Raw genomic sequence first — 15,239 nt, 5'->3', positions numbered from 1 at the left:
AACTGAAATGTGTAAAGGAGACTAGATACTTAACACTGGCTAGCAGCAGGGGAAATAGGTCTTACCCTAGAAGTCCTGTCAGAGGAGATAGGTATCCACAGAAGTCAAAAGGCAGTATGTTAAACTGAAGATACTTTGAACGTTTTTGCACTAACCATTTTCATCCTAAAAGATAGATTAGAAATGGAGGAGGCTAATGTTTAAGAGATAGCTCAGAAAAAAATCTGTGTTTGACTGCCTGTAAGTTACATGTTTTCTCTCTTAGATAAATGTTCCCATTCCCATTGCCAGATTCCCCTGAGGAAGGTTTTTATCCACAGAACTAAATTAAAATAAAATGTCAAAAGGATAAGAAAGACCAGGCACAGCTGTTCTCAAACCATGGAAATCTGTACTACACCATAGTGCACTGGCAGAGTGCACTCCCACAGCTCTCAGAGCAAGGGTATTAAGCCAAAAACCTATTACAGAGCTCAGTTACTTCAGTGCTTCACAGCAAAATGCATGGATAACAATTCTGAGGTCATGACTGAGAAGGATAAGGGGAAATTTGCAATAGTTGTTTAGAAGAGATCTACAAAAATTAGTCTTTCAATTTAGTGAAGGTTTAAAAAAAGAGACATTCGAAAGTTTAGTAGTGTCCAGCGGACTTCGAAGACGAGAGGAAATCCAAGAAAGCAAAGATTTTGTGGAAATATCAGCTCCAAAGAATCTCCAAAGCTTTGACTGTCTGAGAAAAAGGTATCTGTCTCCAGTCAAGAAAGAAGAAATCAAGCATCAGATATAATCTTGTTCATAATCGTTAATATTGTATCCCACAGAGTTATATGATTGAATTTTGGGCATATTTCCATATTTTAAAGGCAAAACCCCATCCATTTTATCTGAAAGATGAAACTGAAGGAGTCTGTATCTTCTTTGAAGCACACTGGTTTGCCCTTTCCTGGTTTACCCTTGCATGTTGGTACTGCTTGATGAGTCAGGGACACAGAGTCTCAGTGGGATTACCCAGCCTTTCACCTCTGCATTTCAACCTGGACTCTTGCAAGTATTTGGACAGAAGCAGGACTCCCGCAGCCTTTGCTTCTCTGTCCTGTCCCTGTCTCAGGGACACTTGAGGTCTGAAGCCGTAAAGTTTCAAACACAAACAAATGCAAAGTATCTCCACAACTGAAGCAATATTTCAATAATTATTTGCTTACCCATATTTACATCATTTATTTGCGCTTTGACTGAATCAATCCCTGTTGGAGAAAATAACACTGTGATTACTCTCATTCAGAGCATGTACAGTCCACCTATCATCGAGCTAATTTACTGTGCTCACAACTGTCTCTCTGCATAATGAATTAGATAACAACTTTCTAAATGGCCACAAATAATTGAAGTCCTGGTTCAGCAAGGTGGTTAAAGTCTGTCTTTATTCTGCAAAGTGCACAGGCCTGTCTTTAATGTTGTACAGGGTAGTAATGGTGACGAGACAGCCAACTGGTCCCATATACCATCTCACCAAACTTATTTTAGTCATCAAGTAACTTTGCTTGTGAAGTTGTGATTACTAGTGTATATAAAGTAGTAGGCTGATTTTAAAATCAAGGTTTCCATGTAGCCTTGTAGAAGTACTTTTCAAAGTACTTCTTTGTAAAGGATGTTAATGTTTGTTACTTGTTGATTAAATGACGATATGTTGCACCCATACGTCCTCTAGATTAATAAACAAAAAGGAAAGTATTTGTATTATTTGTGGATGTATCAAACATTCCTTTTCTATTGGGTGTTTTTTCCCTATAAAATGTTTGGAGGCAGCTCTGGCACTCAAGAATGTATTTCTTGATGAGAAATAAGCAGACAAAAATAAGTCATGACATATGAACATCATTCTTTTAATTGTCCATTACCTGTGTCCTAGTTATTCCTAGTGACTGCTACTAAGTGATGACTCCAAAAACACATTACTGTCTTATTAATGTCAGGCATTGGCTTATTAAGATTTGAACTGCCTGAAAGAATGAAAAATAAGAGACAGCCATTTCCAAACAGAAAAAAAAAACCCAACAGAGAGAATGGATTGGTAAGTAGTAATGGTATTTTCATATCGATAACCATTCCATCGTCCTGGGCCATGCACACTTGCTATCAGTATACACAGCAAGACTATAAAGTAGACTACTAAATCTTCAAGATGCTGGTATTCTAAAACGTTGTTGCTCAAGTTCAGGATTCCAGCTGGAATTGAAAAGGGGTGGCCTGATATACAAAGGTGTGGTATTTAATGAGGTAGTCTGAGACCCCACACCATAAGGAGTGAGTACCAAGGCTGGGAGTCTCATACTCAAAACCTTGCCTGATTCCGCCATCACAGGAAGCCTTAACTGTGATTAGTAAAGTTTCTTAGGAGTCTCCAGTTTTGTTTCTGTGGATGTGCAGAACAGCTGCCTGCTTTGGGGGGTCTGAGAAGCCCCACAAATCCCCCTCAGGGAGCTTAAGTGGGGGACACCTTGCTTCAGGTAAGTTAGGATAGACACAGAAGCAGCAGTCAGGGCAGCATGCATAGCGCCTGCAGGTGTGAGTGAGTGCCACACCAAATAGTAGTCACAGCTGCTTTTGTCAAAAGCTGGAAGTGGTGTGTAGGAAGTGAGAGACATTTCTTCATTTTCTTCCACTGCCTTAGGGATTCAAGCTTGCCTCTCCCGTTGCTGATGAGACCATTGAAGCTCTGTATCTCACGCCTCTTTGAGGAAAGAATTTGTCCCCAGCCTTTGGTGCTACTTCCTTTTGACCCAAAAGAAATGAAGGTTCAGTGGGAAAGTATGCAAAGATACACCTATAATGGGAGCTGCAGGAAATACTAAACAAAAAAAAAATAAAAATTGAGTACAATATATTGCAAGGATGATTGTGATAGTAAAAGTGATGAGATGTGATATTCTGTACCCTGAGCAGAGACATGCTCTAAATAAAACACTGAACTATGGGCTTTCAGATTACGATAAAAAGAAATATTGAACAGGCATCTCACTTGCTGAGCACTGCCTGTTCTCTGTGCTGAACAAAGCAGGGGTCCTGTGGAAAAACAGTCATTTTTATTGCAAATAAATAGAGTATCATAATGGAAAAATAAAGCTGCACAAATAATATTATTTCTGATGGCAATATATCACCTTGTAATGGAGGCTTTTATACCTTTATTTTCTGATAGAATTGACACAGTATTGTTATTAAATATGTTGTACTACTTTAAATTTTATGTGTGATATTCAACATTTAAAGAATTTAGTATTTCAGTTGTGTCATTTGCTTCTCATTCATATAGTTTTAGTACACTGGAGCGAGGAAATGTGTATTACGTGGGAAGAATTGCAGAGGTTGGGTAAGTTAGGACAGGCACAGAAGCAGCACTCAGGGCAGCAAGACTGAGCAGGTCATCCTGATGTGGTTGCATGTTCGTAAAACCAAAGTAACTCCTTCGGATTTAGCTGCACAGTTGTAACAGGTTGGGTACTGAGGCTGTAGCTGGATAATACAGTCTAACTGGCGTTAGATCTAGTACACTCAAAAGTGGGGTGAAGAAATGATGCGAATTACTACTGTGGCATAACCTCACTGTGCCAATTCAAGCTGTTCAGGAGGAGTAGATAAATTGTTTTTGTACCAGAAGACTTTGTACCAAAATAGGTGGTTTTGCTGTACATCACCCTGTGCCCATCAAGTATCATCTGTCCTCTCACTTCTGGCACTCGTGAACATGTAAAACCAGCGTAGGCTGGTATGTATGCTAGCTAATTCATGTTGCCCTTGTTTGCTATGGGCCATGTTTGCATTGCCAGGCCACCTAGGCACATGCAGACCTGGTACTGGATGGTGGTGGAGTTGTCAGGAGGGGCTGAGCCATTTTTCAGCCTACCTGAAGATCTCCTCAGCCGTCCTTTCTGCGCTGTGGCCTCAATGGGATGCTCTTCCCCTGCATAGTGAACTTCCGCAGTGGTCGATTCCCTCATTCAGTCTGTTTCCATGGTTCATTTCTCTCTCAGAGCTGACATGCTGTTTGATGTTGCCTCCTACCAACCCCTGGTAATAATATATTTTCTGATAGTCTTTTTGTAAATGAATGGAAAGCGTTCATTTTTAAAGGTGGTAGAGAAAGAACTGCGGTTTGTAACACCCACATTGTGAGATCCATTTTTAAGAAAACAGAAAACAGATTTCTTACTGAAGGTGAGAGAACATTTTCTATGGCAGGCATTGACATCCAAATTCTTCCTTACGCTTATGGCTAAAACTGTACAGATATTTGTCTTTTTTTTCCTTTTTGCTTTGAATTAACTCATCAGCGTGTGAGATGCTTCTCTCATCAATGTTAAGGAAAAAAAGTATGACTATCTGAATGCCTTGAAGTAGCACAAGGATCGCTAAGCTGAGACAGACCAAAGGTTCCACCTAGGCTAATACCTTGTCTCCAACAATGGATATGTCCAGGGAGGACAAGAACAAGGCAAGCATGTAAAGATGATACCCCTGAATATACTCCACTGGTCGAAAAATTCAAGGCTCGAGAGTTTCTTGCTTATTAGAGAGTCTCTGTATTTAATAGTTCCTGATGGATTTATGTTCCATGAACCAGCTGAGTAGCTTTTTGGATTCCTTTTTAAAATTACATTTTTCATTCAGCTGTTTATACAGAGCCTGATTTTTCTAAAGCCTTTTTAGAAAGCAAAAGCCAAGTTCAGGCTAGTTTTAACAGAACAAAGTCTGATTGCAGTACTATAATAACTGCTATAGGATGTTGAGCATTGAAAGTTACACTGAGGTTTTCAAACTAACATCTGGCTCTCAGATTTGTTAAGAAAACCAGAACTGCCTTTAGTATACCTTATGCACAGGGATTTAAACTGAGCCTTCAGAGAATCTGATGCAAAAATAGGGTGGATTCAGTTTCAATGAGCTTAAATTCAAACATCTCAGTTAAACAAAAATCCTTATCCCAGTTGCTTATAGAGGAAGAGGCACAAATGAAGGCAGTGCTGTGAAAATGAGCTGTGGGAAGCAGCCACGTACCTAAACCAACACATCTCAAGCCCCTGCTCCGACCCTAGCAAGTGGTAGGCACAGCTCCATGGCTGACAAGGGGTCTGAGTGACTCCATCCCATTCCCATTCACTTTTCCTCTGCAGCCAGCTCAGTGTGTAGAGAAATTTGGGGCAAGAGCAAATGGGCTTAGCCTTAGCTGGAAACAAGTCATGTTTCTTCTGTATGAGCCCAAGAGCCCATTGCACGTGGAAAGGTTCTGTTTTTTCTGCAGCATCTCCAGGCATAAAGTTATGCTACTGCTGTGTGAGGACACAAACAATGAGGGGAAAAAGAAGAAGATAAATAGAGGAGATTAAAAAAAACCCAAGGTGCCAAAGAATGAGAGAGAAGCTGAGAGGAAGAGAAAAATAAAATGCACACATAATAAGTGAGAAACACTGCAGTTTTTGTAGCTCTGATGAATCACAACATTGTCTTCCCACTTTGAGCACTGGCTATGCTCAGGTTTCATCAATTTAAGAATTTTATCCACAGATCTTTTGCTCCAAGGCACTTAGCATGAATTTTTCTTTGAAATAAGGTTAGAGTTTTTTAATTCAAGGTTCACCCTCTGGGTTATGTGTGTTTGTAGGCCATTAGCTTGTTGTATATATTCAGTTTTCTGGCCTTTTTGCAATAAATGCAGGCATGTTTTGGGATCAGATAAGAGAATTGCATATAAGAGTGAAAAACTTTCAAGAAACCTGTGTATTGTTCTCATTGCCTGGCTTGTTACTGTTTGTACAGCATTTGTTGTAAATAGTTCTTACTGTTCTGTTGAGAACACTGGGACAAAAAGAAAAAGCAATTCAGTTAGGGCAAAGTTATAATTGTCTTTATGGAGTTAAGGAGAAGGGAGTCTGTACCGTCCCTTCTTACCAGCCCCTCTGCTTCTGACAAGGTAGGCTGGGGTGTCTGTCAGGGAAGATTTTGGTCAGGGGAAGGATGCTGGCCTGGGGGAGGCGGATTTCTGGCCTTTGAGCAAAATGTCACTGGAGACATTGGGTAGACTGTGCAGCTCGGTGGCCACTCCCCCCAGCCATCACCTGTGGGCCTTGCTGTTGGATGCTGATGTGATACATGTGGAGGGTTACCTATGCCTACTTACCCCACTCACTGCAGTCGCCCAGCTTCGCTGCCAGGCTTTTCCCATTAATGTTTAGGGAATACTAATGTGGCCCTGAGTTACCCTGCTGCACCTCTGCGGATCCATGCTGCTTTTCCAAGTGTGGTTTTTCAATGCTAAATCCCTGCCTGTGCTAATCATTTTTCCTAGCAGTAAGAGAGGTATTGCTGGAAACAACAAGGAAAAATGTCTGAACATCTGAAGTGAGTTATTTTTAGAGCTGTGGGTTGCATGACTATGCTTAGTGCCAGTGTATTTATTAAGGCCATGGAGCAAATGAAAGTGTCATGAATAAAGGTCTATATACATACAAAATTCCTTGTCATCCAGGCAGAGCTGTAGTTTAGCCTGAACATGCAGCAGCTGCTATCTCAAGATGGATAGCAGAGATACAGGTGCAGAACAGCACTTGGTGAGACTACTGGGATGTGTAGTTTTGTCACATATGAGAAATTATACAATTATAAACAAAAAATTTACTTTAGGAAAAGCCTGTTGAAAAGGAACACCTTCAAAGGAAAAAAAGCAAAACTGGATTAGTATGCATCCTTTTCATTTTGGCTATTTTTACTAGGCAGGTAGCACATCCTCAGTTGCTCAGGAAACTATGATGAGATCTCTTTTTTAAATTCTCAGGTATTAATTTATGTTAAATAATTTAATATTCATTGTGTATATCAAAAATAAGATTGACCCAGACTAAGTCATCTCTTTCATTAGGTATAAGACGGGAACATTGAAATAATTGCAACTGTAGAAAAAATTTTGTGATATTATTTTAAACTGAATTTTGCTTTCCTGTTTGCATCACTTCTCCTGTGCAACACAATACAATGTGTTGTATTGACAGTAATATCCTATATGAAATAGAAAACGATGTATAAAGTCTATAAATTAATCTTAATGAATGTTTCATATTTAAATCTTCATGTTACTTAGGATACACATCAGCAACTTTGCTCCTTTTTAATGCAGAAATATCTTTCATAACCCTGTTATCAACCCATTTCCTTTAGAACAAGGTAAGTTTGTGACCCGAAGAGCACTCTGGCTCTTCAAAGGGAAGGGAAGAAATCCCCAACTTGCAAAGACAAAAATCCATGTCATTAGGTATTCCTAGACCTTAAGCTTAATTTCAGATGGGTTTTGTTTCTGCTGCCTAAATTCGTGTTCAGTGTCTGCACAGGCGTTCATTAATTTCCGTGAGAGGTACATTTGAAAATAAAGGCCTGCACACTATTTCCCTGGCCTTTATTTAGATCATGTCGAGTTTCAATGTCAGATATCTCTGTGGGGAAAGACTAGGAAGCCTGACCTATTTGCGTATGTGAGGGGTGGCGGCAACAGTCTGCTATACTAATTTAAGACGAGAAGGTTGTTTTCCAACAATAAAATTGCAAAGATGATAACCCAGAGTTCAAAGAAAAGAAATTCTTCCTTGTTTTTACAGACAAAAAGGAAGAAGAGTGGGAACATCAGCTCAGAGAGCATGGCTGGATTTTAGTAAGGGTTGGATGGCTTCATGGCCCCTAACAATATTTATGTATAAATGAGTTGAGATAATAAGGCTAATCAAATGTCATGCTTCAAGTAGTCAGTTCATGGCCTGAAGGGATTGGAAAGTGCTTTTCCTCCACTGTACAGATGTGCTTCATTGATTAGGATTTGTCCATTCCAGAGGAGGATTGCAGAGCCAAAGGCATGAACCCAGTAATTGATATGGAGTCCCATCAGCACCTTGGGTATTTTATTTTACCTGAATGCACAAGTGTTGTAGCAGCCTGAACTCTGTCATCGACATTGGTTAAACGTGACCGTATCATATGGCAGTATTGCTGAGCAGTCTTTAAAACTTTGCTTAAAGTTAGCACTGCAGATCGAGGAGATTTACTTGGACAAGTTGAGCAGATTGGTGGGTTTGTGCTGTATCAGCAAGGCTGAATTCACACAATTGTTTGCTAGTTTTCCTGAAAGGTAAAGAATCCTTTATAAAAGTTGGAGGTTAGAAGCCTAGGCTTCTCTATTTCATCTTAGTACCTCCTGTCTCAGAGCATAGCATCCACAGCTGATAGTGGTACAGTGCAGCGCACAGCCTGGCATGTGTGTCAGGGTCTTGATTTGTTAAGATCTGAGATCAGAAGAAGAAGGTGGTCCAACTTCTGTTAGGTGTTCTAAGGTCAAAGGTATGGTAAATTATAAAAACCTCAGAGAGCTACAGGTGAGTTAAGAAGATGAGGACTTGTAACACTGTCTCCATAAAACATTCAGGATGTTAAAACAAATAACTAGGTATCCCAAACAAGTTTGCTGGGAGTTGAGAGTACAGGCAATTTTAATAGCATTTGTACCTTAACTGTGGTGCCTACGGGATGCATTCACACAGAGCTGAAATCAGTAATAGCCACTTACTGTGGGCTAGCCCTACAAATTACAGTGTAACATAGAGCCAGAATGCATCTTGGAGGCAGTGTGAGCTGACTCTGTGTGTGTGTGTCTGTGTGTGTGTGTGTGTGTGTGTGTGTGTGTAAAAGGTCTCATTTTGGCTGGTTATTGCAAGCAGTAAACTTGGAAAAGCTTTATCAAAGTTCTTTACATGACAAGTATATACTGGAAATAGTACATAAAAACTGATTCCTTTTCAAATTACAGGTTCTGGTGTATAAAATCCTGTCATAAACTGAATTCTAGTTGGTAAAAATTTTTGGAAAGCAAGTTAAGCTTGTGCCAAGGTTTAGGGAAGATAACAGGGCCCTCTTGTGGAAATTTTATTTATACACTCATATATGTAAACTATATATATATAGTGTAAACTGACATAGGAAAAAATCTGTTTAGGTCAATGGAGAGGAAGATGGAGATTTGCTTATAGCTTTGAGTTGTATTATTCATAGCAAACATTTCTGGGTTTGATTAGATGCTATCAAGTATTTCCATAGAAACACAAAGTGCAGTGTGAAATGGGGAGTCAGTGATCTGTCTTATAAGTATTCAATTGAAATAACCTGTCGTCTGCTTGCTTAATGTCTTACAGGAAAACTATGTACAGTATATCACAAGAAGAGGACTGTTAGGAGAAACAAAGTTAAGTGGTTTTTGGTTTAGAGCTGAGCAATTTCCTTAGGTTTTGTGAGTTGTTTCAATGAATGAATAGGAAAGACTACTCTTAGAATGTTTTCATCAGTAGAATCACCTGAAATTCTTTGTTATGCATATTGTCATGTTGCTTACCCCATGGGAGGCAAATATAAAAAAACTATGACCAAACCTAGGTGTTTTAGAAACTCATCATGCAGGACAAGAAAATGGTTGCGATGCCTGGATTTTGTGATGATCGTTTATAATTTATGATCATTATGCTTGATGTCAGAATTAATAAAGACTTGAGGCAAAGCTTAGAGAGAATAAATTGATGTACTTTCAAAGGGATTTCAATTACAGGGCCTTTTTATTGCTAATTACTTTATTAATTGAGCAGAATTTCTGTACTGATTCAAAATGCATTGCAGTGATACATGCCACAGAACTTTAATCTGAGCATCCCAGATTTGGAAGAGAGCGTCTGCAACTGAGCTATTACTTGTAAATCAGACAGCTAAGTTAGGGAGAGAGCCTTGGTACATGCCACTTGCATCACAAACTGGTTTCCAGTGAAGCCAGCTAGAGAGGAGCACTGCTGATGCCTGTGCTGCTTGTCTGACCTAGCCAGAGAATAAAATGGGATAGCAACAGCTCCTTCAAAATTGAGTAAAAGGATGAAAGTAAACATCATAGCTGAATTTAACACAAATATTTTTTTGGTCTCTTTAAAACCTAACAAAATCTGACTGAAGGAATATAAATGTCTGAACATTTCAGGGTCTGCCTACATGTTATTTGTCTTTTCAGGCCTCTTTGAAACTCAATTTTACCAATCAGGTGTATTCTTGCAGGCAGCCAGGACTCTTGTGATAACAGATCTCTCATAATTCTGCATGAAAGTATGTAGGTTTTTTTTCTTTATAACCAGTACAAAAGGCCTTACGCTGTTTAAGTTACTGAATAGGCAGGAGTTCTTTGACCTCATCTCTTCGCATCAGAGCTGGAGGAGTGTTCAGTTGCCCAGGCAGTCACCTGCTCCATGGAGACTCCTCCTGAAACAGGGACTTGGTCTAACCTTGTTGGCAGCTGTTCACAGTCTGCGGCCTCATAGCGAGGAAGGTTTTGTGGCTTGTCCTGTGTGCATAAGGGCTGTTTTATGAATCCTGTTGTGCTAAACTGTTACCTCTGATTATAGGCATCAGACTTGATCAGGAGGGTCCCGTCCCAACCTGGTTTCTGTAACCCTTTTAGGCTAAGCTCGCAAAACAAGCTTCAACTGCAGGTCCCTGGTGCTGCAATGTCTCCAGGGTTGCTCTTCTCTTGTCTCTTGCCTGTCATCACCTTTCTTTTCTTTCCTCTGGCCAGCTCTTGCTTTCTGCTGCCGCTTGGTGCTGTGGGTCATCCCCTTAGTGTATCTCCCTCGGTCTCTTAACACCTCTCTGAGAAAGGTGAGTTCAGTGCTTCCTCCCCAGGCTGGGGCTAGAGGCAGCTCCGGGAAGAGGCAGGTAGGAGTAGTGCAAATACATCGTTATTTCATTTTCCCTTCTGTGCAGTGGCATAGCAGAGACAGGAGAAGCAACATTTTTAGTAAAGATGTTGCATGTGCCCCAGATTTGCGTGGTTCTTTTGAGACACAGCAGTGATTTGTGCACAATAGAGATGAGATAGAGTGGGGGCGATGCAAGCAATGGATTCCTCCTTTGCCAGTCCTGGCCACAAAGGATTTATTATTCTCCCCGGCACAAAGTTCTTCCATACAGTATATTTAAAAAATCTTATAAGACACTGTGTAGCTATTGCTTTTGAACAGTATTTCCTCCTGTGTGTGCTCATACAAAGTTTTTGTTATGCATGTGCTTGATAGAACAACAAATTCTTGTTATTTGATTTATTATTACATTTTATATTTATATTTCTTTCAGCAAGGCACTTGCTACTTCACTTCCTTCAGCAATTTAAGGAACACTTAGAACCACTGAGCTTGACATAATTTAGGCAAAGAACAAAAGTCTCTGGAGGGAACTTTGTTAGATTTGTGTCTCATCAACAAATGATTTACAATTTGTATCGAGGCTGTTTGATGGAAAGTGGCAGATTTGTTTTTCCATCAAATTGTCTAATCTGTGCATTTCTATTCCAGACCACTTCGCTCTCAAGTAAATTGTGATTTCCCCATCTTAACCATTCTCTCACACACAGCCAAAGCAGGGGCCCCCATTCTCAGCCTTTGGGCTGAAACAAGTAAATACCCAGCATCTGTCTCTGACAGGAGAAGGGAAATTCACCTTCAATAAAGTATTTGATAGAGCAGCATCCACAAAGTTATTATACAAGGCAGAAAACATGAGGCCAGGCATAAGAATTTGCTGGTGGGCAAACATGGTAACAAAATAGGATGTGCTGAAAGAGGAACTTTCTGGTTTAAAGGAAAGTTATTAATAATTTTTCATAGGGCTCGTCTTAGCTGTGATCCTGTTTCATGTTTTCGTAATGACACTGGCACAAAAAGCTGAAGTATGTCAGTGGAATTTGCTTAATGACCTTGAAGACTTCAGTAAAAGAGGTGGAATGAAGTTTGGTAGTGCAAAGTGCAATATCATACAGTAAGTATGAGTTTCCAGAGTTATGCATCTCATAAAAAAAAAACCAAATGCAACATGAGGTTATATCAGAGAATACACTGCCAGTGGAGATAAGACGTATTTATTGTACAAGGCACCTGTGAGGCCTCATGTGAAATTTGCCCAATTGTAGCCATGTATAGTCAAATGTGGTGCCATGCTATTTCAAATGCCAGAAAAGGACTTCTCGGATGGTCAAAACCCATAACCAATCTCAGGATCTTGCAGCACATCTTACTTTTGCGAGCCTCCTATTAAAAGCCAGCCATGGAAAGCTGAGAAGTTGAGAAACTCAGGGTACATCTCTGTACCTGTGAAGTAACCTAAGTGTGACCCAAGGGTTTTGTGGGACTCAGTGTGGTCCCTTCTAGCTCTTCTTATCAGAAGAGACAATAACATCTAGTTCAGCTTTGTAAAAGGAAAGCTGAGAGGTGATTGCTCTCTGATCTCCAACTTAAATGCCATTTCTCCTTCTCTGGTGTTACATTTATAAATCCTTTTGATGTATTTGCAGTGTTAACTTGAGAACAACTGGATGTAAGTAGACCGAGACCAGGTTTAGCCTGAGAATGAGACTTATGTTCCTAACTGTGAGAAGCAACATTCACAAGCTCTTTACAATGGAAGCAGTAGCATGAAAAGAATATTTCAAAAGAGGCTAGGATGTTTTATGAGGGGGATAATAGAGTGCTGTTAACTGTGATGGCTCACAGAGCCTCCTTTTGCTAACTAAATTGGCAGACCATGTTTTCTGGGTATCTGAGCATCCTTAGCTCTTACTGCTGTGTAATTTCTTCACTGGCAATGAGGCTGAGCTTACCTACATGTTTAAATATAGAGTTAGATGCCTAGCTTTATGCACTGTGTTAAAAAAATTAATGCCTAAATTCTAAATACAGAAAAAACATGTATTAGCTCAGAAAGCTCACACATATTCATATGCTATTCATGTGTGTTTTGTAAAATACTGGGATTAAAACCATGGGTAGCTATATCATTTCATTAGCCTAGGAGCTGTTCAAGATCCAGACTTGATACCTCTGAACAGAATTAATTTCTTTAGGGACATGTAGTTGCTGCACTGTCATCTCCAATTTTCAGAGACTATATATTGAACAAAGTGTCATTGGAATAAATATTCATGAAGTTGCTCAATAATTCAGGGTATGCTGATTCAGAGTGTTATAGCCCTAGTTAGAATTATATGCAAAAAAACCCAGTCTCTTAAAAGACAAAGCACATTCCCTGTACTCTGGCTAGGGTAGCCAGGAAAGAACAAGGGAGGACAGGTATGATCTAGCTGTCGAGTTGGTTCTGGTTTGATGTTTTTTCTGTACATTTGGTCTGTACTTTTGGTGACACAAGACTATGCACTGTCTTGCAGAACCACACAACCCCTGGTGTGGGAAGGGACGTCAGGAGGTCTCTAGTCCAACTCCCTGCTCAGAGCAGGGTGACTACTAAGCACAGATGGGGTTGCTCAGGGCTCTGTCCAGTTGCATCTTCAAAACCTCCAAGGATGGATGGTGTACAGCTTCTCTGGGGAAAGCTTTCTAATGCTTAATTATTCTCACAGTGATAATAGTTTTCCTCCTATGCTCCCCTTCTTCAGTTTCTGGATGACACATCTCAATTATCCCACCGTACACATGAGTGAAAAGCCTGGCTCCATCTTCTCACTGACGTCCTCTTAAGTATTGGAAAGCTGCTGTTTGGTTCCCATCTAACATCTGTGAAATACTTCATTAAAATCTGTATCCTCACAAATTTATATTCTATGTATGTCAAGAAAAAAAGTCTCAGCACTCTCAGTTTCCATTTTCAGCAGTAGGTCCTGAGATAATTTTCACTGACTGAAGGGTGTGTGGCAATATGATGTGTAGGAAGCATAATTATTATTTTAATGGTTATTCATTACCCTTAAAAAATACAAAATCACAGGTTCTAACTCCAAAAGCCTACAGCGTTTTAAAAGAAAGTTATCAGTTTGTACAGTCCCAGGCCAGTTGTCTTCATTCCTAAAGTATCTAAGGAAAAAAACCCCAAAAAGTATCTACAAATGTGTTTTTTACCATAGTTTGCAGTGCAAATGTAGTGCTGGATTTTCAAACTCATCTTTTTTCTATGTAGGATAAACCTAAAATGGTGCTATGTTCAAATAGCTTACCTAGTATCTCATTCTTCCTCTTCTCTTATCCTTACATAGCTCTACACCATTATTGAATTTGCCCTGGCTTCACTTCAAGGAAAATTAGACTCTTTAGGTGGAGAAATTCCTAATGTTGTACATGCAGCATTTGTGTTGCCACAGGTTCGTTCTTTCTTCTACCCTTCTGCATTAGCCCAGATCGCTGCTGTTAGATGTCATGTGATGTCAGAGAGTGAGTGATCCCTAAAGACACTCTTTGTCACCCGTCATTCTTTAATCAGGTGTGGGACGCCAATCTTCTGATCAACAGCCATGCAAAAAAGAAAAAGAAAAGAATAAAATAGTGCTGTAAAGCTTTGCTGAGGTTTTTCTGCTAGCATGGGTACAGGTTTTAATCCGATGTTTCAGAGGATATTTTTAAAGAAAAAAAGGGCTTGTAATTTCTGAACAGAAAAAATGGGGAGTTTTATAATAAATCTTAAAGCAACAGACTATTGTAAAAGAAAATTGAGTTAGTGACGGGGAGTATTGCTTCTAACACACAATGAAATGTGAGGTTTCACATATCTTAAGTGCTTCCCAATGCCCAAACTCCACATTTCTCTTGCCTGTAACGGACTGTGTCATCACAAGTAACTTCCTCAGCAGCTGCCTTTGCTTTCCAGAATCAGACATATAACCCAGCTGTCCGACTCTAAGCAATCCCATATGTCTGACTCCAAGCCCTCCCCTCGCTCACTGATACACTGCTATATCAGCAGAGACAATGAAATTATGGTAGACTGGTTTTCTGACTAACTGCTGGTTTGAAGATTTGTATGAAATAATACAGAACTTACTTAAACCTCTTTATATTAGGAATGGTCCAGCTCTAAAAGCGGGCTTAGAAAGAAATATGCTGTTAGTTATGACTGACAGATACATTAGATACAAAAAGTCATGGAATGGAGGTTCTCTGTAGTTACTTCTCGCTCATTACAAAATGTTATGGTCACTGGTCAGTTTTTGAGGTTGGCCTTGAGTTTGCATTCTGAGAGCATGTTTGTTAAGGCAAGGGGGCTTTCACTCCAGGCATGGGGTTCACCTTACAGGTAGAGACACCTACAGTGTAGGCATCTCCAGGTTAGCAGGTATCTAAGCTCCCACTGTGGTCAAGGCACACAGTTCAATGCATAGTATCTGAATGTATCTGGAGTGA

Source organism: Nestor notabilis, unplaced genomic scaffold (assembly GCF_000696875.1).
Source record: "Nestor notabilis isolate BGI_N333 unplaced genomic scaffold, ASM69687v1 scaffold7168, whole genome shotgun sequence".
In the NCBI taxonomy this organism is placed as follows: Eukaryota; Metazoa; Chordata; class Aves; order Psittaciformes; family Psittacidae; genus Nestor; species Nestor notabilis.
The sequence above is the reverse complement of the archived record's forward strand: the minus strand, read 5'-3'. Positions refer to the sequence as shown.